Here is a 27,704-nt window from a genome sequence, read left to right as displayed (position 1 = left end):
TCTCTCTCTCTCTCTCTCTCTCTCTCTCTCCTCTCTCTCTCTCTCCCCCCTTCTCCCTCTCTCAATTCTTTATTTTTTAAAGTATTACATGTGTCTCATTTTTCTCCCATTGACCTCTCCCCAGTACATTCCTTTACCCCCTTACTGTCTGTGTCCATTGGTTATGCTTATATGCATGCATACAAGTCCTTTAGTTGATCTCTTACTGTGCCCCTCCATTACTGCCTTCCCTCTGAGATTGGATGGCCTGTTCAATGTTTCTATGTCTCTGAATCTATTTTAGTTCATCAGTTTATATTATTCACTATATTCCACAAGTGAGTGGGGTCATGTGATATTTATTTTACTCCAACTAGCTTATTTCATTAGTATTATGCTCTCTAGGCCCATCCATGCTGTTGCAAATGGTAAAAGTTCCTTCTTTTTTTTTTTAAATATATTTTATTGATTTTTTACAGAGAGGAAGAGAGAGGGATAGAGAGTTAGAAACATTGATGAGAGAGAATCATCGATCAGCTGCCTCTTGCACATGCCCTTGACCGGAATCGAACCTGGGACCTTTCAGTCTGCAGGCCGACACTCTACCACTGAGCCAAACCGGTTTCAGCCGAGTTCCTTCTTTTTTTATAGCAACATAGTATTCCATTGTGTAGATGTATCACAGTTTTTGGTGTTTTTTTTTTTTTTTTCTAAGTTCTATTCCATTGATCCATGTGTCTGTTTTTCTGCCAATATTGTGCTATTTTGGTTATAACTTTGTAGTATAATTTGAAGTTACTGAGTGTGATACCTCCAGGTCGATTCTTTTTCTCAGGATTTTTTGGCTCCTCGGGGTCTTTTATGGTTCCATATTGAATTAAGAATAGAGTTACCATTGACCAGCAACCCTCTTCTTGGTATCTACCCCCAAAATTTGAAAACATCTATTCACAAAGATATATGTACCTCTGTATTCATTGCACCATTATTTACAGTGGCCAAGACATGGAAATATCCTAAGTGCTCCTCAATAGATGATTTGATGAAGAATATGTGATATATATACACAATGGAATACCAATCAGGCATATGAAAGGATGATATACTGTCATTTGTGACAACATGGACGGACCTTATGAATATCATGTTAAGTGAAATAAATCAGAAAACCTAAGAACCATATAATTTTGTTCATGTGTGAGATATAAAACTGAAAGCAACAAATGAACATACAAACAAAAACTCATAGACAGACAACACTATGGCGGTTGTAAGAAAGAATGAGTGTGGGCTGGTAGGAAAGTGTAATGGGATAACTATATGGTTATGATTTCACTTTGGGTGATGGGCACACAAGCAATATACAGATTATGCATTGTATAATTATATACTTGAAGCCTATATAATTTTATTAACCAATATTACCCCAATAAAGTTAACTTAAAATAAATGTAAAATAAAGGTTAAAAAAAAGCAGGGCGAGTTCATCACTAATCACATTCACTGATTAGGTGCAATAACTAAGAGATCCTAAAAATCAGTGGTTTGAAGAACATGCAGTTTCTGTCTCTGTAGAGGTCCAGGGTGAGTGTGGGCTGCTTTGCTCTGAGCTTATTCAGGAGTCAGATTTCCTCTACTTTGATTTTTCACCAACTGCATTTTGGAGAGGTTTGGATGACCATGTAATTGTGATAAAAGCTGGTTGGATTAGAGATGTGTTTCCTCTTCACAGGTTTCCATACTCTCAAATTACTATAATTTTCTTACTTCCTGGAAATGAAGTAAGAAATGAAGTCTGGTCCATATTAAAAGTTAATCTATTTTAATACTTATGGCCATATCAATGCATGTATTCTACTTTCTCTTTAGCCTTCTCATATTTCCATCTACTGATCAGTTTTATTGTTAATGTATCTATATTGTAAAATATCTCCTATTCTGTTACGTTTATTCCTGCCTGCTCATCTTAGTTCTATTTGTATATGTTTATGCTGTTCCTAAGATCTTATGTTGTTGTCTGACACTTGGTCTTTCCTCAGCAAGATTCTGGGGGGGAAATACTGTGAGTTTTTGTGCAAATTTCACTATTTCTGTAGCCTATACTTTGAATACCAATTTGTCTCAGGGTGAAACATTGGCTTCTTGTTTATTCCTTGAATATTTAAAATATGATGTTTAACATTTTCATCTTGATAAGAAGATGTCAATCTCAATTTTTTCCATTATTAGTGGCTTGGTATTTTTTGCTGGGAATATTTTTCTAATCATATATTCAGTAGTTTTATTAAGATAAGTTTAAAGTTTGACTGTTCTGGTGGAATATTCCAGTAAAAAAATGTTCCAAAGTAGTTTCTATATCCCCTCTTCAAGAAATAGTTACCTTCAATTTTCTCATAGCTTTTGTTTGTCTTTTCTAATTTTGTAATTTTTTTCATTTTTCAGTTGATTGTATTGTTTTGGTTTTCTACTTCTCCTTTTGGATCTGACAAGGATACTGGATTTTTCTTCCCTTTGTCTTACATCTAGATTCAATTAATTTTACATATGTTGATTATTTATTATTCTCTATTACTCTTTTTTATCCATCTGCTTTTTTCTGGCATGGCATTTCAGTATTCTGTCCTTGATGGCATTTATACTTCCTTAATACTTCAGCTCCTTTTGTAATACCAGGCCACAATCACAATGTTTTTTTAAAATGTATTACCATGTTTTTAATGTTCTTCCATTGTGTGTTGGTTTATTATTCAACAAATTTTTCTTTTTTTTTTACTATAGTATCTATCACTTGGAATTTGCTTGCAATTGTTTTTGTTGTCATAATTACATTAGGTGAGTTTTTATGCCTTGGAGATTGCTGCATAAGAATTTTGGGCTGATCAACAAAGTATTTTTGCTTCTTTGTTCAAAGCCTTTTACCTCTCTGGCCATCTCATTTTTTTATTTTATTTTTTTTTTTTTGGCATAAATATCTTTCCATTCATCACCTTCAACATTCTGAGTTGCTTTTTATCTCCAAACTTTTGTTCTGTGTATTCCAGTGTTGTCCACTCCTAATACTTTCTTTTACTACCCTCTTCTGTGAGTCTTTGTCATGATGAATTGGATTTTTTTTTCATATGGGGGCAATTGGGGTCTTTGAGTATCATCCTAAGTATCATCACTTATCCTTTGACCCAGAGAGGTAAGGGTGCAGATCAAGTCAAAAACTGTCTTCTGAGGAATGTTCTCTTGCTCAGGAAAGCCAGTCATTTTAGTTCTCCTCTGTCCTTCAACTAACTAGATGAGAGCCACTTAAAACCCAGAAGACAATCTGCATCTTCAGTGTTCACTGATTTAAATATCACTCTCATCCAAAACACCCTCCAAATGGACACGCACATTAACCATCACAGTGGTATGATTCTCCTCTCAGCAGACCCATATTTTGACACATGGATTTTCATTCAGTTGTATGTATTTATAGTTCTTCATACACATACTCTTTTACCCATAGATTATGTACAACTGAGTTGTTTAATGTCCACATGTTTAGAAATCTCTGTTAGTGATTTTTAGTTTGAGTCGATTATGGACAGAGAACTCATTCTATATGATTTTAATTTATTTAAATGTGTTGAAGTTTATTTATGGCCCAGGATATGATCTACCTTAACAAAATGTCCCATGAGCACTTTAAAAATGTGTGCTTGTTGTTTCAGCACAGTATGATGCTATTTTCTTTTGGCATCCACACTTTCCAATGAAAATTTTGCTGTCAATAAAATTGAGTCCTTTATTGTAGTCATTTCTCTTTGGTTATTATTGAGATTTTTTTTTTCTACTTGTCCTGAGTTTCTGGCAATTTATGGTTGTGTTCCTTGGTCTGAATGGCTTGAATCTAATTTTTTAGGGACTTGTTTCTTGAATTTGTAGGTGTTTTCATCAAATTTGGGAGAGTTCAATGACTATTTCTCCCAATGTTCTCTTTCTCCTGTCTCTCTCAGAGGGAAAGGACTTCTACCTTGCTGTTGGGTGTCCCTTCCTCTGATGTTGTCAGAGGGACCTCAGTTCAATCTGAGGGAGGAATGAGCCAGCCTGTGCTCCTCCCTTCTGCCAGGTGAGATATTAGGGAATGCCGAATCTGAGTCGCTTCTCTGTTGAGCAGAGAGAGGAACTTCAGTCTCCCTGGTCTGGTCCCTTACACCAGTTCTAATCACGTCCTTTTAGCTTTGTCCTTTGACTGTCTCTTGTATTATTTTAAGTATTTAGAGATGTACTTATTAGGAAGGGTCAGAAAAAAACAGGCCTAAGCCATTTTGTGTGGTGCAGAAAGCTGTTTTTGTTTCTGGAGTTTATTTTTAATGAGATTTGGGGATATTATATATAACATTCTGCCATAAAAAAATATTGCCCTAAAAAAATCCAGATTGTTTAGATATATTTTAAAGTTTGAGAAAAATAAAATGATGAGAGAGGATTCAATTTGGTATCTGAAGAACTGAATGAATAGTAGTCCATTAAGTGAGATAGTGAAAACTTTAGGGAAGTCAGGCAACTAGAAGTTTATTAACATATGCAAATGTCTGTTTACACATCAAATGTTTAGGTACTCATCAGTCAACAAAGTTGGGAGCAGTCAAATAAATAGGTTATTATATAACTCCAGAGTTTATGGTAGTGGTCTAGTTTGAATAAATGAATTTTGGAGCTACCATGTACATGACAGGAATAATATTAAAACAGTAAATGTTGAAATTTTATGTATACATAGTAGCATTAAGCCAAGTTATTTAATGTTGGTCTTTCAAGTGTAGAAGCCTACCCAGTCACTTGCTGCTGTTTGTGTCTATTAACCTTTTCAAGGATGGAGGTGATTATATCTAATTTCAAAAACTGAGTATAATTATGTCACTAAGCAGTTGTATGAAATCCAGAGTGGAGATTAACTTGGTTAGAACTTTGTCACTCCAAAATGTCACCGTGTTCTTATTCAAAATGACAATAATGTTTATTTAAAATGATGAGAAGAGTAAATAAAACATCAAGAACAGGCTTGCCAAATCACCATTTTATTGTAGGACACAGAAAACACAGTATTCCCTGAAGCAAGAAGGCAGCATTGAGCATTGTTGTGCAGTCAAGGATGAGGTAGGCAGTTTTCTTCTAAATAGAGAATAGAGAGACACATCCCCAGACTCTGGGTAGCACTAAGGTCCACTCATACTTTCTTTAGTTGCTATTGCAGTATAATAAAAGAGTGGGATTTAAGCACTGTTGTTGTTGTTGTTTTTGTTTGTTTGATTGTTTTTCTTTCAGAAAAACAACTAGTCTTTGGGCAATTGGGCCTATCCAGTTTTAGGCAACTATTATTAAAAGCTTTTTGGAAAAAGTTTAAGATGAAAGCAAGCTACTTATAATTTCAGAGCAGGCCATTACATTGACAGAAGTTCATTATTAAAAAGTCATCGCAAATAGTTATTTTACAATGACACTGCATTAAAAAAAAAAGATACTAAAATTTCATAGGAATTAAAAACATTTGGCTTCAAAATTTAATCACGAAATGCTAATTTGAGAGGAAATGTGGAAATAAAGATGGCAATGGGAGGAATTGGGAGCCTATACTTTTCCAGTTTTTTGTATACGCTACCTTAAACAATCACAAAGGAATTTCAGTCCACTAAAAAGTAAAAAAAGAAAAATCTCAGTTATAGTAATGGGAAAACCCTGGTTGTAATGTTGTGATGTTATTTTAGAATATATTTATTTGCCACTCATTTGCACTACATATATTTTGTTTTCTTGAATTGCACACAATAACCATTTTTAGCAATTGAAAATAAATTTATTTAAATATATATATATATATATATATATATATATATATATATATATATATATATATATTATTGAAGTATAAGTAAAAAAATGGAATTAAGGTATTTTTCCACAATGTATTTGGTTGTTTTGAAATTTCTTTGTGACATCCATAAGATACTAACTTTTTTCTTCTTAACTTTCCCTTCCTTTTGCTCTTCTTAATGTCTGCTGTCTAGACTTGCTAGCTTTGCAGACCTACTCTGCCTCGTGTGATGCTAATTAATATCTTGTTCTAAACTCCTTTGCTGCACTACAAAAGGAAAACAAAATATAATCCAGAGCCACAGGTGAAACTAATGGTCCATCCAGATCTTCTGTGATCACAGAGCATGGTAAACTCCTTTGAGGCAAAGTTTAAAACATGCAGTGCATCTAGATTTCGTGATTAAATTTTGAAGCCAAATGTTTTTAATTCCTATGAAATTTTAGTATCTTTCAGAGTTGTAGAATGTTTGTTTTGTTTAAAGCAACATTCTCTCTGATTGCTGAAGCATTTCACTCTCTCTAACATGTTATACCAAATGAACCTACTTTTCATTTTTCATCTTTCATTTCTTTTTTCTGAGAACAGTCAGCAAAAATTGTGTTCTAAAGCACCCTAAAAACAAGGGCATTGATCTCCCCAGTTGGAATTTTAGGCCACCCTCTTCTTGTCATTCTCAGCTGTAATTTAAGATATCAGCTTTAAATTATTTAGTGGCTTATAAGTATAAATAATTCACCAGTCAACAACCAAGGTGACAGCCCATTAATCAGCTGTGAGTGTGCACACAGGTGTCAAGCTGCGGTCTGCAGTGGCCGGAGTTCTGATGAGTTTGACATGCTTAGAGCCATTCTACTCTGCTTTCCCTCCCTAAGGTGTGACCCATCTTGCTTGTGGACTGAGTTAATTGGGCCTCAAATTAAGAGGTGTGCTCAAGAACTCTAACCTTTAGAGATGGAACCAAAGTTAGTTCCAAGTGTGGATGCAATGTCAGCTTTTCTGGTGCTAAGTGATTACAACTGTATTGTGATATTGCCATGAGAAATGTGTGGCAAAAATAGATTAAATAATTTTGAAAGAATATTTCTTTACAAAGCAAGTTGTGATTTTTTGAAATAAAGAATGTATTATAAACCTAAACAGTTTGGCTCAGTGGATAGAGAGTCAACCTGCAGACTGAAAAGTCTCAGGTTCAATTCCGGTCAAGGACATGTAATTTGGTTGCAGGCACACTCCTAGTAGTGGGTGTGCAGGAGGCAGCTGATCAGTGTTTCTCTCTCATCAATGTTTCTAAATCTCTATCCCTCTTCCTTCATCTCTGTGAAAAAGTAATAAAATATATATTTTTTAAAATGTATGGTAATGATAAATGTTTACTTTTATCTTCTTGTCTGGGTTTTTATGTGTTAACTGATTTTTTTCTTTAGCTTTGATCCCTTTCTGCAACCATGTGAGCTAATGAAAACATGGTAGCTCCTTTCTATAATTTTTGGGCATTATTTTTATAATTCAGGTAATTTACCAGTTTGGGTTTGTGTTTTGTTTGTTTCTTTGTTTTCCAATGATACTGATACTTTCCTAAGTCTCTTTAACCTCTTAAAGATGTAAATCACCTTCCTTTCAAAATCATGACTTGTGGTAGTTTAAAATCCATTCAAAATGTGTACAGCAGAGTAATGAGGGATATTTTTTGGTAAAATTGCAGACTCTCTGCAGCAGGGTAACTAGTATAATAAAATCTAAATATCGTTTGGTTATACCACCATCCTATGGTATAATAAGATACAAAGAAGAAAACAATCAACAGAGTGGGCATGTGGTCACCTCTAACTACTCTTCACTTCCAGTTTCTCCTCAGTAACTCTCCAAAAGCACAAAGTCTCAAAATTGTTTTCTCTCTTTCCTCTCCAACAGAGCAACCAACATCTGCACACAATAACCACCCACACACATCCAGAGTGTTTTAATCAACTACAAAGTAAAAAAAAAATATTGGTGAGAGGAGTCTCCATGAGGCAGAGCCCTCTGGTGTCACTGTCAGGCTGAGCGCCTATGGGTCAGAGCTTCACTATGGCTGGAGAAGGACATTTCTTTCTCAACTCTGAGTTTCATTTAAAATCCTGGATCACAGATTGCAATCTGTGTCCAAACTCTTCTGCCATTATGAATTCAGTTCATTTAACTTTTGCTTAGGTAGCCACAGCAGCTGTTGCAAAGTAGTGTCCGAAGTTCATATTGAAATTTTATTTGGATGATTATGTAAGCAGCAACTTGGGCCCTGTACTTAGGAACTCTCCTCAGTCTTCATATTATGTGCATCTTTATCTTTGCAGAAGAAATCTTCACTAAACAGAAGTTGTTTTTTTGTGTTGTTGTATTTTTGTTTTGTTTTTTCTCAACGTTTCCACCGACTCAAAATTTCCTATATTATAAAAGCCTAATATGTTAAGAGACTGGTCGTCTGGTCATCTATTCAACCAATCAAAGCATAGTATGCTAATGATATGGTAAGGCTGCTCAACCATTCTCTATGTCATGCACTGACCACCAGGGAGCATACAGTTGACAAGTTGACCAGTCGCTATGACGCGCACTGACCATCAGGGGGCAGATGCTCCAACTGGTTGTTAGCTTGCTGTTTTGGGTCTGGCTGATCAGTACTGAGCGAGAAGGGCCAGACACTCCCTGGAGCTCTCTTGCAGTCCCTCTCTAATTGGCCAACCACCCACACCCCTCTCTAGTCCCAATCATGCACCGGTGGGGTCCCTCAACCTGACCTGCACCCTCTAGCAATTCAGGACCCCTTAGGGCAGGGGTCTGCAACCTTTAAGACATAAAGAGCCACTTGGACCCGTTTCCGAAGGAAAAAAAAAACCTGGGAGCCGCAAAACCATTGCGACATTTAAAACAAATATAACACTGCATATATTGTTTCTTACTTTAATGTTATATACCAGATCGTGCAGTTAGCTGTCAATCTGAAGAAAAAAAAGACTTTTTCACTTAATGTAAAATATATTTTTGCAAATTAATAGCTAATTAAAATATTTAATTTACCTGGTTAATGGGATTTTTGTTCCTGAACCTCAGTGCACAGTGTCTGCACATCAGAGCTGTAAGACGTTACCTTCATTTTCACACAGGCTTGCAAGTTGTCATCTGTGAGGCGTAATCGATGTTTGTTTTTAATATAGTTCATTTTGGAGAAGACCTGCTCACATACATATGTGGAGCTGAAGATAGACAGGACTCCAAATGCATACTTTTTCATGTTTATATAAGTGTTGGGGATGGCATTCCATGTTTCGAATACAAGTTTGTCCTGTTTGGGAAGGTTTTCAATATCACTCCATTTATGATTCTGAGCCAGAATGGCCTTCTGACGGGCAACATCCTCAAGAGTAGCAGCCAAGCATTTGAACTTGGACACCCATATATCTTTGTTGGCTATATCGGACAGTTCCATCTCAAGATCAGGTTGACTTACACCTGCAAATGCAGTCATATTCAATAGGGATGGATCGATCACCAGGGGAGTGACAGGAAAGGATAATGTGGTTTTTTCCTCTCTGAACTCACAGAATCGTTTCCCAAACGAACTTTGCATTGTGGTGATTGCAGACTTCAAATATTCCAAATTGATCGTATCATGACTTTGTTTGAACTCTCTCAAAGAGGGAAAGTGAGACAGTGTACCTCTCTGTAAATCTTTGACAAACACTGTCAACTTGTGCTCGAATGCCAAAACCTCCTCCAGCATGTGCAGGGCTGTGCCTCCTTTCCCCTGAAGGGTTGTATTTAGTGTGTTTAGATGTGCTGTCATGTCTACCATAAAATGTAATTTTTCCAGCCACTCTGGTTGTTCCAGCTCAGCAAAGGTGAGCTCTTTGCTGGACAGGAAAGTTTTTACTTCTTCCAAACATGCGACAAAGTATTTTAGCACCTCGCCTCTGAACAGCCACCGGACCTTGTTGTGGAGCAGGAGGTCAGAATATATGCTTTCCACTCACTGTACAGGCCTGACTCCCAGTGACAGTCACTCTGCAAGCCCTCTCTTTCTCTTTCTCCAGTCCTCTCTGTCCTCTGTCTTCTTCTTTTTCCTTCTCCCTTTTTTCTCTTTATTGCTTTATTATTAATATTATTTTTCAGTGTCCCATCTGTCAGCACCTCTCTTTCCCCTCGCAGCATTCTCCTCCTCCCCAGCTCAGAGGTGCACGCTCAGCGTGCCCTCAGTGACATCACAGGCTGTGATGTGAGGGAGGAGGCTGGGCCAGGCCAGGGACGCTGTGGTTGCCTAGCGATGCTAAGTTGCTGGCAACCTGCCACACAGAGCACCGGGAGTGCGAGGCAGCGGAGGTAAGTGATACAGCTCCCTGCCCCACCCCGCCCCTGCTATCCGCCCTGCTGTTGGGAGCCGCAGCAATGCTTCAAAAGAGCCGCATGGGGCTCCGGAGCCACAGGTTGCCCACACCTGCCTTAGGGGATGTCAGAGAGCCAGTTTCAGCCCAATGATTGAATGACCAGTCACTATGATGCACAGTGACCACCAGGAGGCAGATACTCAATACAGGAGCTCCCACAGGGGGTCAGTATCTCCCACAGGCAGAGCACCACTCAGTCAGAAGCCATGCTCATAGTTGGCAAACACAGCGGCAGTGGTGGGAGCCTCCCCACCTCCACAGCAGCACTAAGGATGACTGACTGATGGCTTAAGCCCACTTCCCATGGGCAGTGAGCCTAAGCCATCAGTCGGATATCCCCTAAGGGCTCCCAGACTGCAGAAGGGCACAGGCTTGGCTGAGAGAGACCCCCCAAATGAATGAATTTTGTACACCAGGCCTCTAATAGTCTATAAAATTCATCTACAGTTTCTTCAAACATGATCATCACTTAAGCATTTGTACATTATCTAACTCCATTCCACATAACTGTCATTTGATAAAGGCCCACAATGTGTCAAGCATTAAGGAAATAATTGTGCAGACTTTGACCCCTTAATTGTTTTCATAATACAAACATGTTAACAACAACAAAAAAGATGCTGTAGGGTACTCAACTCAGTAGTAGTAGAATGAGGATCCACTATAGACATTTCTGACTCTAAAGTGCATGCTTTTACCCATTCTGCTGGGTTGCCTCTGATCTAATCAAAACATCTATAGTCATTACTTCCAGACTTCTGTCTGAGATGAGGCCTCACCATTCTCACAATGTTCTTATTGTCTCTAAATTTTCTTCTACAACGGAATCTTCTCTTTTAGCCAAAAGTGACCATCCCAGCTACAAAATGTCCTTGTCCCTAAAATCTGGTCATAATTATTCTATTAATTTGTCTCCTATTAAAAAAAAAAAAAAAAAGAGAGACCTGGTATGAGAAAGTCAACTGATGTTCTATTCCCTCTTCCATGTTTAATTTGAATATAATTTGAAGAATAAATTTTTTCATGTCTAATTTTATTTTTTAACTAGAGGCTTGGTACATGAAATTCTTGCATAGTGGGTGTGTCCCTCAGCCCAATCTGGGACCCCTTTGGGGATGTCTGACTGCTGCTTTAGGCTTGTTCCCTGGGATAAGGCAGTCAGACATCCTTCTCACAATCAGGGACTGCTGGCTCCCAACTGCTTGCCTGCCTGCCAACCTGATCATCACCTAACCACTCCCCTGCCAGCCTGATTGATGCCTAACAGTTCCCCTGTCTGCCAGCCTAGTCGCCCATAAGTGCCCTCCCCTGCCAGCTTGATTGCCCCTAACAGACTTTGCTTTGGCCCCCACCACTGTGGTGTTGTCTGGAAGGACATCTGGATGGATATCCAAAAGATGTCTGGTCTAATTAGCATATTGCTCTTTTATTAGTACTTATATATGCCCCTAAAAAGTTATATTATTTTGCACACTTTAAATTATACAGTACACATTTAACGGCTTTTAACCTGTTTTTCCCCCCCTAAATATATCTTATTTATTTTTTTCACGAAGGAAAAAGAATAGAATTAGAAACACCGATGAGAGAGAAACATCAGCTGCCTCCTGTACACCCCCAATTTTGGATGTGCCCACAACCAAGGTACATGCCTTTGACCAGAATTGAACCTGGGACCCTTCAGTCTGCAGGCCAATGCTCTATCCACTGAGACAAACCAGTTAGGACCCCCTCCCTACACATACACACACTTCTTTTTTCCCCCCTTTTTAGATTATTTACATTTGCAGATATGGCATTAATTCATTTTTTTCCATTGACTTTTAGAGAGAGTGGAAGGGAGAGGGATGGAGAGAGAGAAACATCAATGTAAGAAACATCCCTTCAATTGCCTTCCTTGGGAGCCCTGGCTAGGGATCCAACTTGAATCCCAGGAATGTGCCAGGTATGTTCCCTGACCTGCAACCTTTCAGTGCACAGGACCACATTCATGCTCAACCAACCTATCCACTTCAGCCTGGCTGTTACTCAATTTCTGGAATTTTATTTCAATTAATTCTTGCAAAGTCTGTGGCTTAAGTAATATTCACATTTTGCTGATAAAACAAACAAACAAAGAACAATCTCTTCGCTTTGAGACAGTATTGTTCCCTCATCGCTGTGTTTTCCTGCCAGCTCTAGAAAGGCTGTTGACAGCGGTTTTGCTGGTATCTGTTGTCAGAAGCATTCTCCTCACCACTGCCCTCTCCACAGCCTCCTCTGCACTGGCACTGAGGCTGTCCCCGAGGGCGCAGAGGCTATGGAGTAGAGACAAAGACAGGATTTGGACCACTGGAGCCACCGTATCCACCTTTCCTCTCCCTGCTGGAGAAGAGGGGGCCAGCAACTTCCAGCAGCACCGAGTTTCTGGATAGGCCAAGGTTTGGAGAGTGAGCTCTTTGGACATCATAAGTGCTTCAGTCTTTCCTCTCCAGAGCCGCTGTCACCCCCGAGGTTACGGGGCTGTCCCGGAAGTCCTCTGCACGCCTTCCATCCTCAGCAAACATGGCCGTGGACTCGGATGGAACTGCTATTTTTAGATAATTTGAACACCCAGCGCTGAGGTGAGACTTCACTTCTTGGCTCTCACTCTGCTTCTCCACTGCGGGACATGTGCAGACATCCTTAGGCATCTTCGACTTTCCCTCCTGCTGTGGCCTGAAGTTCTGCACGTTCACCCCTCGCGCAGCTGGGTGTGGACACTGGTTGGCGGGAGGGCATCGGTGGCCAGGACATGTCTCTGCATTATCTCAGGCTCCTGCGTCTCTGGTTGAGGTGGCTGTGCTGCTTGCTTTGCTCCCCTGCCCTCTTTCCCAGTCAACTTTGGGCCTTGACAATGTCCTGGTTCCCAGGTTTAGCTCAGGTGGGGTGTTGGGGAGGATCTCAGACTGCCTGTGTTTGACAGCAGTTCAGAGACCAAGCAACTCACACTGGCATCGGGATTCCTAAATCCCTCCTCCCAGGTCCTTTTTCTAACATGTGTTAGGTTGCCCAGATGTGACACTCATTCTTTTTAGGATTCACCCATTAAGACATGAAATATTTGCATGGAATGGCTTTTGGGTGGAGGACACCTGCGAGGAGGGGAATCAGTGATGAAAGGAACCAATGGTGGATTTGGAACCAGGTCAGGGAACCTTGCTCACTCCCCGCCTGTCTCCCCACTGCACTCCCTGCATGTCTCCCTCAGCGGCCAACCTGGGCGTGCAGGAGGCACGGCTTCCCAAGCCTCCAGCCTGCTCTGCTGGCTCCATGGCTCCAGCCGAGGCTGCCATCTCTGTGGCTATAGGCACCACCATATTTGATGCAGAGGGATGGTTAATTTGCATATTATCCTTTTATTAGATAGGATAATTCTTTACTGTTGAAAGTATTACATATGTCCCATTTTCCCCTGTTTACCCCCTCCATCCTGCCCCCGTCTTCCCCTCACTGCCCCAGGCCTTCAGCATCCTAATGTCTGTGTCCATGGGTTATGCATATATGCACACAAGGTCTTTGGTTGATTACCACCCACCCACCCACCCACCTTCCGCCTTCCCTCTGAGATTCCACACTCTCTTCCATACTTCTATGTCTCTGGATCCACCCCATTCATCTGTTTATTTTGTTACTTAACTTCCACATATTAGTGAGATCATGTGATACTTGTCTTTCTCTGACTGGCTTATTTCACTTAGCATGAAACTCTCCAGGCCCCTGCATGCTGTCTCCAAGGAAAAAAGATTTTTTTTTTTTTTTTTTACTACTGCATAGTATGTCATGCTGTAAAAGTACTACAGCTTTTTCATTCAAACATCTATTGATAGGCACTTGGGCTATTGTAAATTGTACTGCTATGGGGGTGAATACATTCTTTCTGATTGGTGCTTCAGGTTTCATAGATATATTCCTTGAAGTAGAGATGGGACCCAGTAGGTCAATTGTGTTCACTTTAAGAGTTCTCATAAAATTTGAAGATATATGAGATTTATTAATTATCATGAATATAAGTGATTGATAATTAGTGATTTTGTATAATACTTATTATAAAGCCATATGAATTTTGGAGGTAAGTTTGAAACAGTTAAATCTTTGGGTGATAAGGTTTTAGAATGGAAAGTGGTCTCAATGTAAAAAGGCCACTGGAGTCAGAAACTTCAGGAGGTTTGCAGAGCAAGCACCTCAATTTCCCTTTTCTAGTGCACAGAGTCACTTAAACCACCAAGACACATCAAATCCATTTTAACAATAGAATAGGAATGTTTAGGTATTTAATTTTGATCATTATTAATCTCTCCAGAAAATGTCAATCTAGTAGTTGCAATTATAGTTACACCCATTAATTTGCCTCACAATTGTTTCTAAAAACACTCTGATGAGTGAGCATCACCAAAGACAGGCACAATCTATGTCATTGACATCAAATTAACAAAGTTTTGACAGAGCATTGAAAACATAATCCTTTATGCCATTCATTAATGCTAGAAAATGTAAATTTTACTTTTATTTTTCAGCAACAACTAAGTATACAGTAAACAAAAAGTGTTCCATGGAATATACTAAGTGAATCCCTAGGCTAGTACTACTTATAACAGTTCTTTAATTTTTATTGAACACATTTAATGAGTATTCTTGAATTTCTCGTTGTTTAGCAGGCAACATTGAATTTGATTGCAGTAATACAGTTCCAGATTTCAGTAATACAGTTCTATAGACATACCCTGGAAGTAATACTGGTCTGATTCCAGACCACCACAATACAGCAAATATCACAATAAAGGGAGTCACTTCAATTTTTTTTGTTTCCCAGTGCATATAAAAGTTATGCTATACTGTACAATCACATTTCATCTTAAAAAAACAATGTACATACTTTAATTTAAAATTTTATTGTTAAAAAAAATGATAAACATCCTCTGAGTCTTCAGTGAATCATCAACTTTTTTCTGTGAAGTATCTATCCTCAGTCCTGATGGCCTAAAACTGATCAGGATGGTAGTTGCTGAAGATTGGGGTTGTTTGTCAATTTCTTAAAATAAGATAATAAAGGGGATTTGAAGATGGCAGCTAGCAGGACGGAGGTGAGGGAGAGGGTGTGAGTGAGTGAGGGGGTGAAAGGAGAGTCTGTGGATGTGTGTGGTGTGTGTGTGAGTGAACGAGGGACAGTTAAATCCAGCAGGAGTGTCAGGGGCTGGAAACTAGGCTCTCCTGAACAGGGAGCACCTCCCACCGCTGTGGGCACTCTCTGGGATGCAGGGCTCAGGCACAGAGCCAGTTCCATATTGAAGGGGAGAGCAGTCTCATGTAGGAACTCATCAGCACCACCACCCAGACTGGCCTTGGACACTGCCCATGACCCTGCAGCCACTCCAGTCAAAAGCCTGCTGCCCCACATGCAGACCTGCAGATCCTAGGACTCCCACCTCCGAGGATGCACAGCTCCTCCAGCAGTAAGTGCAACTCCCTCCTCCCCAGAAGCCGACCTTTGGATACTTAAGCTGTGCTTTTCCAGTGCAAAGGCCTCCTGAACCCACCACCCCAAAGGCAGCTCCTGGGTGCCTCTTTTAGTTCCCACTGGGTACATGTGAACTCAACCAAGGGTGGAAGTTTGGGGTTGTTTGCCAATTTCTTAAAATAAGATAATAAAGGGGACTTTCCCCTCCCTAGCTGCTGACCTGTGGACACCGCAGTTGCATCTTTCCAGCATACAGGTCTACTGAGTCTGCTGCTCATATAGGTGGCTACAGGGTGCATCCTTGAACCCCCACTAGGTATGTTCACATCCAAACAAGGACCTACAGCTCCTGCAGTAGAAATTCAGACTTCCCCCTTCCTAGCTGCCTACCTACAGACACCATGGTCACGTGGTTTCAGCATGCAGGCCCCCTGAGGCCGCCATCCCAGCAGGCAACTCCTGGTGAATCTGTGAGCTGCCACTAGGTGCACTCATATCAAACCAAGGGTGCAAGGCCTGGGCAGCAGAAACTCAGACTTCCCGTTCTTTGGCTGTCAACCTCCAGTCACTGCAGTCACACTGATCCAGCACATAAGCCCCCTGAGCCTGCTGCACTGGCAGGAGGCCCTTTGGCGCTTCTCTGAGCCACCACAAGGCACAACCTTAGCCTCTGGCATCCAGTCCTTGTGGTACTGCTGCTCCAGCTCACAGCCCCCTGAGCCCACTGCCTCAGCAGACAGCTCCTATGCATCTAGGTAAACAGCTATTGGGCACAAGTATCCAACCAAGAGTGCATATCCCCTAAAGCAGAAACTGGGACTTCTCGCTCCATGGACCAGAGGCACACCACAATCATTCCAATCCAGCGTGTGGACCACACAAGTGCAGACGGCTCCTGGGGCCCTCTGTGAGCTGGCACTGGATGTGTTCCTGTCCACCTAAGGGCACACAGCTCCCTCAGCAGTATCCACAATATCCCCATCCTGGCTATATATCTCTGAACAACTTGGTGAGTTACTGGACTTCCCCCCCTAGACAAAGTCACATTGTTTCAGCCACAGTCTCCGAGATACCCACATCTCCAGCTGCTGAATCCGGAACTCACTTGTGATTCAGAAAAGGGAATCTCTTTGGCCAGAGTCCCACTGCCTCAACCACAGACTATGAAACCTCCCCCCTTGTCACAGGCTCCAGAACCCTCATAGTGAATTACAGAATGATCCTATTCCAACAAGAGTCACACCACAATGGTCAAAATCACAGTACATGAGCCTCAAGGCCCCAAGATGCCTTCCCCCCAGGTTGTGGACTCTGGGAACCCATAGGGAGCACATATATTGAATAAGTGAAACCTAAGACAATATTTTCCACAAGTGCTGGAACAGCTTGTACAATGAAGCTGGGGGTAAAACACACTGCCAATTCATTACAAAACTTCATCCACAAATAGGAAACTAACATTCAAGATCCAACTACATCAAGATAACCCAAATAGCTCAAATAGCTCCACTAGATCATCAAACCCAGGAGAACCGAGAGACCACAGCAGTAGCACCACCCCCAAAAGAACCTGGGTAGCAATGAAGTTGGACCTAAGATACAGAAAAAATAAAGATATAGCAAAAAAATGGGGGATACAAAACAACAATCCCCCCCCAAAAAATAAAAAAGGAATACCAGAAAGGGAATTAAATGAAGTGGAGGCAAATAACATGTCAGAGAAAGAAATCAGAGTAATGGTTTATAAGGACAAATATACACAACTCAATGAGCATTACAAGGAGCTGAATGAGAATGTCACCAACATGAAAATTAACCAAGAGGAAATGAAGAATGACAAATGAAATAAGGAACATAAGAGAAGGCTTAAACAGAAGAGGCTCAGGACCACATCAGTGAATTAGAAGACAAGGTAGAAAAAAATACACAAACCAGCAGCAAGTGCAAAGAAAACTTAAAAAGCAGAAGGAGAGCCTAAGGGATGTTTGGGACAAAAATAAAATAAAACAACATCCACATAATAGGAGTACCAGAAGGAGAGGAATTGGAGCAAGGAATAGAAAATCTGTTTGAATAAATATGACAGAAAACTTTCCTGATGTTGGCAAGAAAACAAACAAACAAACAAACACCTAAGTTCAAAAAGCACATAGAGTCCCAAACAACATGAACCCCCCAAAATTAACACCAAGACATGTCATAATTAAATTGGCAAACATCAATGACAAAGTAAGAATCTTAAAGACCGCCAAGGAGAGACAAAACATTACCCACAAGGAATATCCCATTAGACTATCAACTGATTTCACAACAGAAATACACATGGCCAGAAGGGAATGGAATGAAATATACAAAGTGATGCAAAGCAAGGAACTGAATCCAAGAATATTATACCCAGTATGGCTATCATTCAGAATTGAAGGTGGATTCAGGAGCTTCACAAACAAAAAAGAGCTAAGAGAGTTTATTACAACCAAGCCATCAATGCAAGAAATGCTAAAGGGACTGCTGTAAAAAGAAGAAATAGAAAGGCAAAAAGAAACACAAACATAAGGAATAAAAATGGCAACAAACAAGTACTTATCAATAATAACATTAAATGTAAATGGATTAAATGCTCCTATAAAAAGACATAGGGTAGCCGAAACCAGTTTGGCTCAGTGGATAGTGTTGACCTGCAGACTGAAAGGTCCCAGGTTCGATTCGGGTCAAGGGCATGTACCTTGGATGTGGGCACATCCCCAGTAGGAGGTGTGCAAGAGGCAGCTGATTGATGTCTCTCTCATCGATGTTTCTAGCTCTCTATCCCTCTCCCTTCCTCTCTGTAAAAAAAAAAAAAAAAATCAATCAAAAATATACTTTAAAAAAAGACATAGGATAGCTGAATGGATAAGAAAACATAACCCATATATTTGATGTCTGTAAGAGACCCACCTCAGAACAAAGGATTCATACAGACTGATAGTGAAGGGCTTGATAAAAGATTTCAGGCAAATAGAAATGAGAAAAAAGCTGGGGTTGCAATACCTATATCTGACAAAATATAACTCAAAGTTAGTGCCATAACATGAGATAATGAGGGCCACTTTATAATACTAAAGGGAGCAATTCAATGAGAGAATATAACTAGTAAACATATATGCACCCAATACAGGATCACCCAAATACATAAAACAACTTCTGGATGATATCAAGGGAGAGATTGACAGCAATACAATCATAGAATGGGACTGCAATACTCCACCGACAGGTGGGATTTATTCCGGGGTTGCAAGGCTGGTACAATATCTACAAATCAATAAACATGATACATAACATAAACAAATTGAGATATAAAAGTCACATAATTATATCAATTGATGCAGAAAAGACATTTGACACAACCCAACACCCTTTTTAGATAAAAACGCTCAGCAAAGTGGGAATAGAGGAATCATACTTCAACATAATAAGAGCCTTAAATGACAAACCTACAGCCAACATCACACTCAATGGGCAAAACCCAAAACCATTTCCCCTAAGAACAGGAACAAGATAGTGATGCCCACTTTCACCACTCCATTAAATATAGTACTGGACGTGCTAGCCACAGTGATCAGACAAGAAAAAGAAATAAGGTATCCAAATTGGAAAAGAAAAAGTAAAAATCTCATTATTCACAGATGACATGATACTCTATATAGAAAACCCTAAAGACTCCATTAAAAATTATTATACTTAGTAAATGAATTTGGCAATATAGCAGGATACAAAATTAATGCCAAGAAATCTATGGCATTTTTATACACCAACAGTGAACTTACAGAAAGAGAGATTTAAAAAATAATCCCATTTACCATTGCAACAACAATAATAATAATAATAATAGTAATAATAATAGGATACCTAGGAATAAACTTAACTTAGGAGGTAAAAGACCTGTACTCTGAAAACTACAAGACATTGAAACAACAAAAGAGAAAGACATAATCAGATGGAAAAACATACTGTGTGCATTGGATTGATAGAATTAACATCACTTAAATGTCCATACTACCCAAAACAATATATAGATTCAATGCACTCTCCATTAAAATACCAATGGCATATTTCTCAGACCTAGAACAAACTCTCCAAAAATTCATCTGGAATAAAAGTAGACCTGAATAGTCCCAGAAATCCTGAGAAAAAGAACAAAGTAGGAGGGAATCTGAATACCAGATTTTAAGCAGTATTACAAAGTCACTGTTCTCAAAAAGCCTGGTACTGGCATAGCAACAATCATATAGAGCAATGGAATAGAGTTGAGAAGACAGAAATCAACCCAAACCACTATGCCCAATTAATATTTGACAAAGGAGGCAAGAGCATACAATGTAGTCAAGACAGTCTCTTCAATAAATGTTGTTGAGAAAATTGGACTGATATATGAAAAAAAAAAATGAAACTAGACAATCAACTTACACCATACACAAAAATAAACTCAAAATGGATAAAGGACTTAAACATAAGCTGTGAAACCATAACAATTTCAGATGAATCCCCAGGCAGCAAAATCTCAGACTTATGCCTAACCAATAGCTTCACTGATGCAGCTCCTAGGGCAATGGAAATTAAAGGGAAAATAAATAAATGGGACTACATAAAAATAAAAAAGTACACAGTACAAGAAACCAACAATAAGAAAGCCCATTGTATGGAAGAACATATTTGCCAATGTTATCACCAATAAGGGTTTAATCTCCAACATCTACTGGGAACTCATGCAACTTAACAAAAGGAAAATAAACAACCCAATCAATTAATGGGCAACAGACCTAAATAGTTACTATTTAAAGAGGACATAAGGAAGCCTAAGAGGCATTGAAAACATGTTCAAAGTCACTAATCTGAGAGACACAAATCAAAACAATAATGAGGTACCTTCTCACACCTGTCAGAATGACAATCATCAACAAATGACAAGTGCAGGCGAAAAAAGAACCCTGTGCACTGCTGGTGGGAATGCAGACTGGAGCAGCCACTGTGGAGAGGAGTATGGATTTTCCTCAAAAAACTAAAAGTGGAACTCCCATTTGACCCTGTAATCCCACTCCTAGGAATATATCCCAAGAAACCAGATACACCCATCACAAAGGATATATGCAACCAACCCTATGTTCATAGCAGCACAATTTACAGTAGCTAAGATTTGGAATCAGCCTAAGTGCCCACCAGCTGATGAATGGATTAAAAAACTGTGGAACATCTACACAATGGAATACTATGCTGCTGTAAAAAAGAAGAATATCCTACCATTTGCAACAGCATGAATGGAACTGGAGCACATTGTACTAAGTGAAATAAGTCAGTCCTAGAAAGATAAATATCACATGATCTCACTCCTTTGTGGATTATAATAAACAACATAAATCGATGAAGAAAAATAGGTCCAGATAGAGAAATATGGATCAGATGCTCAAACCCCAGAGAGAAGTTAGGGGAGGGTGGGGGTTAGATGGAGAGATCAACCAATAGACTTGTATGCATGCATATAAGCCTAACCAATGGACACAGACACTAAGGGGGGGGGGTAATGGCATGAGCATAGGAGGTGGGGGGATAAGGACACATATGTAATACCTTAATCAATAAAGAAAGGGGAAAATGAGACAATGAAGCTTGCCAATCAATTGACTCTCACCAGCTATTTTTCTGCAGCATGGGGTGCTCTTTGACAGCATTTTACCCACAATAGAGCTTCTTTCACAATTGGAGTGAATCCTTTACTATCCTAGGTTATGTGATACGTTAAATCCTTTGTTGTCATTTCAATAATCTCCAAGGCCTTTCATTGGGAGTAGAACCATTTTCTCTGCGACTCCTTATCTATGAGAGTTTGGTCATGAGATGCAGCAATTCAGTCACAATTTAAGCTCCACTTCTAAGTCTAGTTCTGTTGCTTTTTCCATTGTGTCTGTGGTTACTTTCTCCACTGATGTCTTGAACTCCTCCAAGTCAAGTTCTTCCATTGCTATTTTGATCTCTTCCCATAAATCACAAATGTGCCTAATGGATCTAGAATGATGAATTCTTCCCAGAAGGTTTTCAATATACTATGCACAGATCTATCAGAGGAGTCATGATCTCTGGCAGCTAAATGCCTTATGAAATGCACTTGTTTAAAAATAGGACTTGAAATTCAAAATCACTCCTTGATCCATGGGACTGCAGAATGGGTGTTGTATTTGCAGGATTTAAAATAATGTTAATCTCATTGTTTATGTGCACCAGAGGTCTTGGGTGTTCGGGTGTATTATCTGTGAGCAATAATATTTTGAAAGAATTGTGTGTATTTTTTTCTGAGCAGTAGTTCTTAACAGTAGACTTAAAATATTCCGTAAACTATGTTGTAATTAGATACACTATCATGCAAGCTTTGATGCTTCATTGACAGCACAGAAGTGTTCAACTTAGCATCATTCTTAAAGGCCTTAGTCATTCAGAATGATAAATAAGCACTGGGTAAACTTAAAATCACCAGTTGCATTTACCCCTATCCAGTGAGTCAGCCTGTCCTGTGAAGCTTTGATGCCAGGCACTGACCTTTCCTCTCTCTATAAAAGTGCTACATGGCAATTTCTTCCAATATAAGGCTGTTTCATCTACCTGAAAACCACCTCACTGATGATTGGAGTTAGATCTTCTGGATAACTTGCTGCAGCTTCTGCATCAGCACTTGATTCTTCACCTGCATTTTCATGTTATCCAGGCAGCTTCTTTCCTTAACCTTCATGAACCCACCTCTGCCATCTTCAGATTTTTTTTCTGCAGCTTCCTCACTGATTTTAGCCTGCATAGAATTATAGAGTTAAGACTTTGCCTCTGGATTAGGCTCTAGCATAAGGGAATGCTGTGGCTGCCTCAATCTTCTCTCCAGACCACCAACACTTTCTGCATTTTTGCTTTCTTATCTTTTGTATGTTCACTGGAGCAGCACTTTTAATTTCCTTTAAGAATTTTTCCTTTTCATTCACAATTCGGCTAATTCTTTGGTACTAGAGTCCTTACTTCTAGTTTATCTTGGCTTTCGACATGCCTTCCTCACTAAGCTGAATCATGTCTAGTTTTATTTAAAGGAGAGACATGCAACTCTTCCTTCCACTTAACTCTTAGAGGCCATAGTAGGGGTAGTAATTGGCATAATTTCAATGTTGTGTCTCAGTGAATAGGGAGACCCAACGTGAGAGAGAAAGATGGGGAACAAGCAACTGATGGAGCAGTCAGAAGACACACACATGTACCCATTAAACTTTCCATCTTAAATGTATAGGTTTGAAAAATATAACAAAATATGAATATTTGCAGATATGATCATGTATTAAATATTTACAACCTTCATGTCTTGCTATATGTATTTAATGAAGTTACTGGATTTGTACAAAAGTCAGCTGCATTTCTCTGTATGAGCAATAAACCAGTAAAATATTTTCTGATGATACTATTATCTTAATATCAAGAAGCACCAAATATCTAAAAGTAAATTTACCAAGATACTAGTATAGATAAGGTGGTGGCATGAAATTCATATCTATATCTATATCTATATCTATATCTGTATCTGTATCTGTATCTGTATCTGTATCTGTATATATCTGTATCTATATCTATATCTATATCTATATCTATATCTATATCTATATCTATATCTATATCATCTATATCATCTATATCTACAATATATTCCTTAACCAATGGACACAGATAACAGGGGTTGAAGGCATGAGTAGGAGGGGTGAGGGTAAGGGGGGGGATAAGGACACATATGTAATAACTTAATCACTAAAGGAATTTGGAATTTAAAAAAGAAATACTGCCGAAACCGGTTTGGCTCAGTGGTAGAGCGTCGGTCTGCGGACTGAAAGGTCCCAGATTCGATTCCGGTCAAGGGCATGTACCTGGGTTGCGGGCACATCCTCAATAGGGGGTGTGCAAGAGGCAGCTGGTCGATGTTTCTCTCTCATAGATGTTTATAGCTCTCTATCTCTCTCCTTCCTCTCTGTAAAAAATCAATAAAATATATTAAAAAATAAAAAAGAAATACTTATAGACATCATTGAGACAAATTATTGTATATGAATTGAGAAAATTCAACATTATAAAGATATGAATTCTCTCCACATTCGTTTAATGCCATCCCCTGAAAGTTCTAATAATGGTATTTAAAATATTTTTGTGAAAATGCTAAAGCCAATTCTAAAATTTATATGGAAATACACATGGCCAAGAATAGCTCAGGCAATCATGAGAAAGAACAAAGTTGAATTTCATTTCCAGATATAAATAAGCAACAGTTAAAACAGTATGTCATTTGCTTAAAGATATACAAATAGACCAATGAAGTAAAATTAAAAAAAATTAGAAACATGTCCATAGATATATGTGAACATTTATGACAGAGTTGGCATTCTAAAAGAATAGGTAAAGCTTTAATAGTCTTATTAATAAATGTTGGTATATCCATTTGCTCTTCATATGAGAATAAAGAATATTGGCCCTTATCTCATACCACATACAAAAATGAACTCTAAACAGATCTACTCATGAACATTTAAAAATCATAAAGCTTCTAGGACACAAAAGAAGACAATATGTTTACAGCCTTGAGGATAGACAAAAATTTCTCATATAAGATATAACTTCTTTTAACCATAAGGAAAAATTTGGCAAGCCAGGCTACATTAAAAGTAATAAATTCAATTCTTAAAAATATATTAACAAGGTAAAAAAAAAAAGTACAAAGGGATTGAAAACACTAATAAGACATGTATCTGACAAAGTGCTTGTATTCACAATATATAACTCCTACAAATTGATAAAAATAGAAACATTTATTTAAAAAACAAAGGCTTCAATTGGCACTTTTGGAAAATGATATAAAATGTCTAATATACTTATAAAATTGCCTACTTCATTCATGTTAGCAAACTACAAATTAAAACCACAATGAGATATTATTACACTTCCCTAGGAACTTCTAATATTAATAAGAGTAAGAATACTTACTGATGGTGAAGAAGAATATAAATTATTTTAAGTATTCTGGAAAAATTCTTGACATTACCTTTTAAAGCAGAAATTATGCTCAAACAATGGGTTATATACCAAACATAAATGTAGACATATGTGCACTAAAACACATGTACAAGAATATTAACAACAGCTGAAACCAGTTTGGCTCACTGGATAGAATGTCGGCCTGCGGACTGAAAGGTCCCAGGTTCGATTCTGGTCGAGGACATGTACCTTGGTTGTGGGCACATCCGTGTAAGGGGTGTGCAAGAAGCAGCTGATCTATGATTCTCCCTCATTGATGTTTCTAACTCTCTGTCCCTCTCTGTAAAAAATCAATAAAATATATATTTAAAAAAATATTAACAACAGCAAGATTCCAAACAGCCATAGACTGAAAACAACCTACTATGTTTATTTAATGAAAACTCTACAATAAAAATGAATGAACTAGTATAATGCATTGTATTATATTGGAATAATTATCAGGAAAAAAATTAGTGAGAAAAAGTTCTGCACAAAAGAGTACTGTATGATCACATTTATATAAAGTTCAAAAAAGGTGCCCTAGCCAGCTGGCTCAGTTGGTTGAAGTGTCATCCTGTGCACTAAAAGGCTGCAGGTTCAATTCCCATTGAGGTATATCGAGTTGATATAATTATTGTCTGCCCATAGCATTTATTGTATTTGTCCCTCATTTTGACAAAAATATGCATAATGTTTTGTGTTGTCACTTAGTTATTTCTAGATGTATTGGGTTGAAACATAGAAAATTGTCAATATTCAACTATTTTATTTAAACCTATAACACTAGCAATTTCATTCAGTCCAATTTAATCATGTGTGCCCCTTAGCAAACTCACTCCTGTTAGCATTTTCTGTGCTACCATGTCTCTACACTCATTTCGCCCACAAAGTGGTTATTCATAGTGCTGTCTAATAATGAGATGAAACTTTCATGTGATTGCTTTGTAAATTCTAATGCAAACCCTAGTTATCATGCAAAAAAATAATATAAGTTATTACCAAACAAATCTTGCTAATGGAAAACATTTGTGCAGTGGCTATAACTGGAATCTTATAACTAAAGAGAATAAAATTAAAAAGCATTTTATAATATGTAATCCAGCAAAAATGGCAGAGGACAGATGAAAAAATTACTAAGTGCCACATTGATATGATATTGTAACTCTTTGGAAAATGTAAGGTCTCATTAGGTTAATTTCCTTTGTATAAGTTTCCACGGACAGAACCAGGAGCCTGGCACGCAAATTCTTCACAACTTGGCATCTGGTCTCTTGTGCATCACCTACATGCTTCAGTCGGCTCCCTATTCTGTTTAAGATACCCATAACCCAAAGCTGTTTACGTGGCCTACAAAAAAAAAGCCTAACGTGATTTATTGATACCTCCACAAGCATCATATTACATTCATCTGTTTATAAATTTAGATTATAGCATTGTCCTCTTATACCAGTCTGTGGATGCAAGCCTTTATCTCATGCTTTACTGAAACTGCTTACTGAGTCTTCATAGGCCCTTCTATTGGTAGCTAGCAGTTGGATTAGGCTTTCTGACTTCCCTCTTCTTTGAATGTCTGCACAGCCACACACTTTTATTTTTCCTCACACTTTGTTATAGAAAATATGTGTCTTATTCTCCTCCCCAATCCCGTATTAGTCACTTCCCAAGCACTGTTCTTGCAACAACTAGCAACTGAGTATTTCAATTTAAAGTATGAAAAGTACAATGTTTCCTAGCTTTTGGTTATGATTTTTCAAGTAATGTTTGAATTACTAGTACTTTTTACATTAGTCATATGCAGATGTAATAAGATTGAGATGTAAGAAGATTGAAAACTTGAATCAGGAACGGTGAAACAGACAACACTGTTGGCTTATAAAGAATAATTACTGAAATACATTCTTCAACATACAAGTATAAGGAACCACTGCAGATAGACAGCTGTGTGCCTAAACATGTGTGACAGATAGGACTAAGGTGAACACAAATTTTTTAAAGGAGAGCAGGGCATCAGTAGACATTCATCATTGGACCTGAGAACAATGCAAGCTTCCAATACAGGTCTGAGCTAAAGAGAATCAGCTTGTAAAAAATGTGTTGGTTTTTTTTGTTTGTTTTTGTTTTTGTTTTTGTTTTTTCCCTCTCTCTGAATACTCTCTACAGTTGTTTTCTTGTTGCCTTGCAATTTTATAGCCAGTATAAATTTTTAATCATGAAAACATTTTAGTTTTCTTAATGACCCAAGATCAATCATTACTATTGGATTTTCATTGAGAACCTTGCATACTAAGGAAGTCAGAAAATTTGACTACCAAATGAAAGTCAATTTTAATAATATAATAGACAAATGAAAAGAAGCAGCCAAATACATTGTTTCAAAATTCTTGAGACATCTTTTCAAGCACAATGATCTGTTTTATAAATTATGAGATTGGACAAATTTCCATTCCTTTACAGTTATGTAATGAATATATATGTGAATATAAACACAGATGAGATATCATGAAGAAGAAATAGCATATTATAGGGTCATGATTGTAAATCAGAAAAAGTTTTATATTTGATGTCAATAAATTAAATTACACTACAAATAGTGGTTTGCTTTAAATTAAAAAAGAAAGTATCCTACCTAATAAAATAGCAATATGCAAATTAACCATGATTCCACTACACCCACAAGCCACACCCACAAGCTCATCAGAGCGAGTATGCAAATAAACCCAACCAAGATGGTTACAGCCACAGAGAGCAGGAGGGAGGTGTGGGTTTCCCCTGCAATGGAGGAAGCCAAGCTTTCTGCCTGCCCTTGCCTGCCTAAGCCTCCACTCAAGGCTACAAAGTTTCAATTATAGAAGGTAAACAAATTCAAGCAGAAATGGCTATGACCACAGAACGAGCAAAAGGCTTGGCTCCACTCCAGGCTACAAAA

The sequence above is a fragment of the Pipistrellus kuhlii genome, unplaced genomic scaffold (genome assembly GCF_014108245.1).
Source record: "Pipistrellus kuhlii isolate mPipKuh1 unplaced genomic scaffold, mPipKuh1.p scaffold_m20_p_27, whole genome shotgun sequence".
In the NCBI taxonomy this organism is placed as follows: Eukaryota; Metazoa; Chordata; class Mammalia; order Chiroptera; family Vespertilionidae; genus Pipistrellus; species Pipistrellus kuhlii.
The sequence above is the reverse complement of the archived record's forward strand: the minus strand, read 5'-3'. Positions refer to the sequence as shown.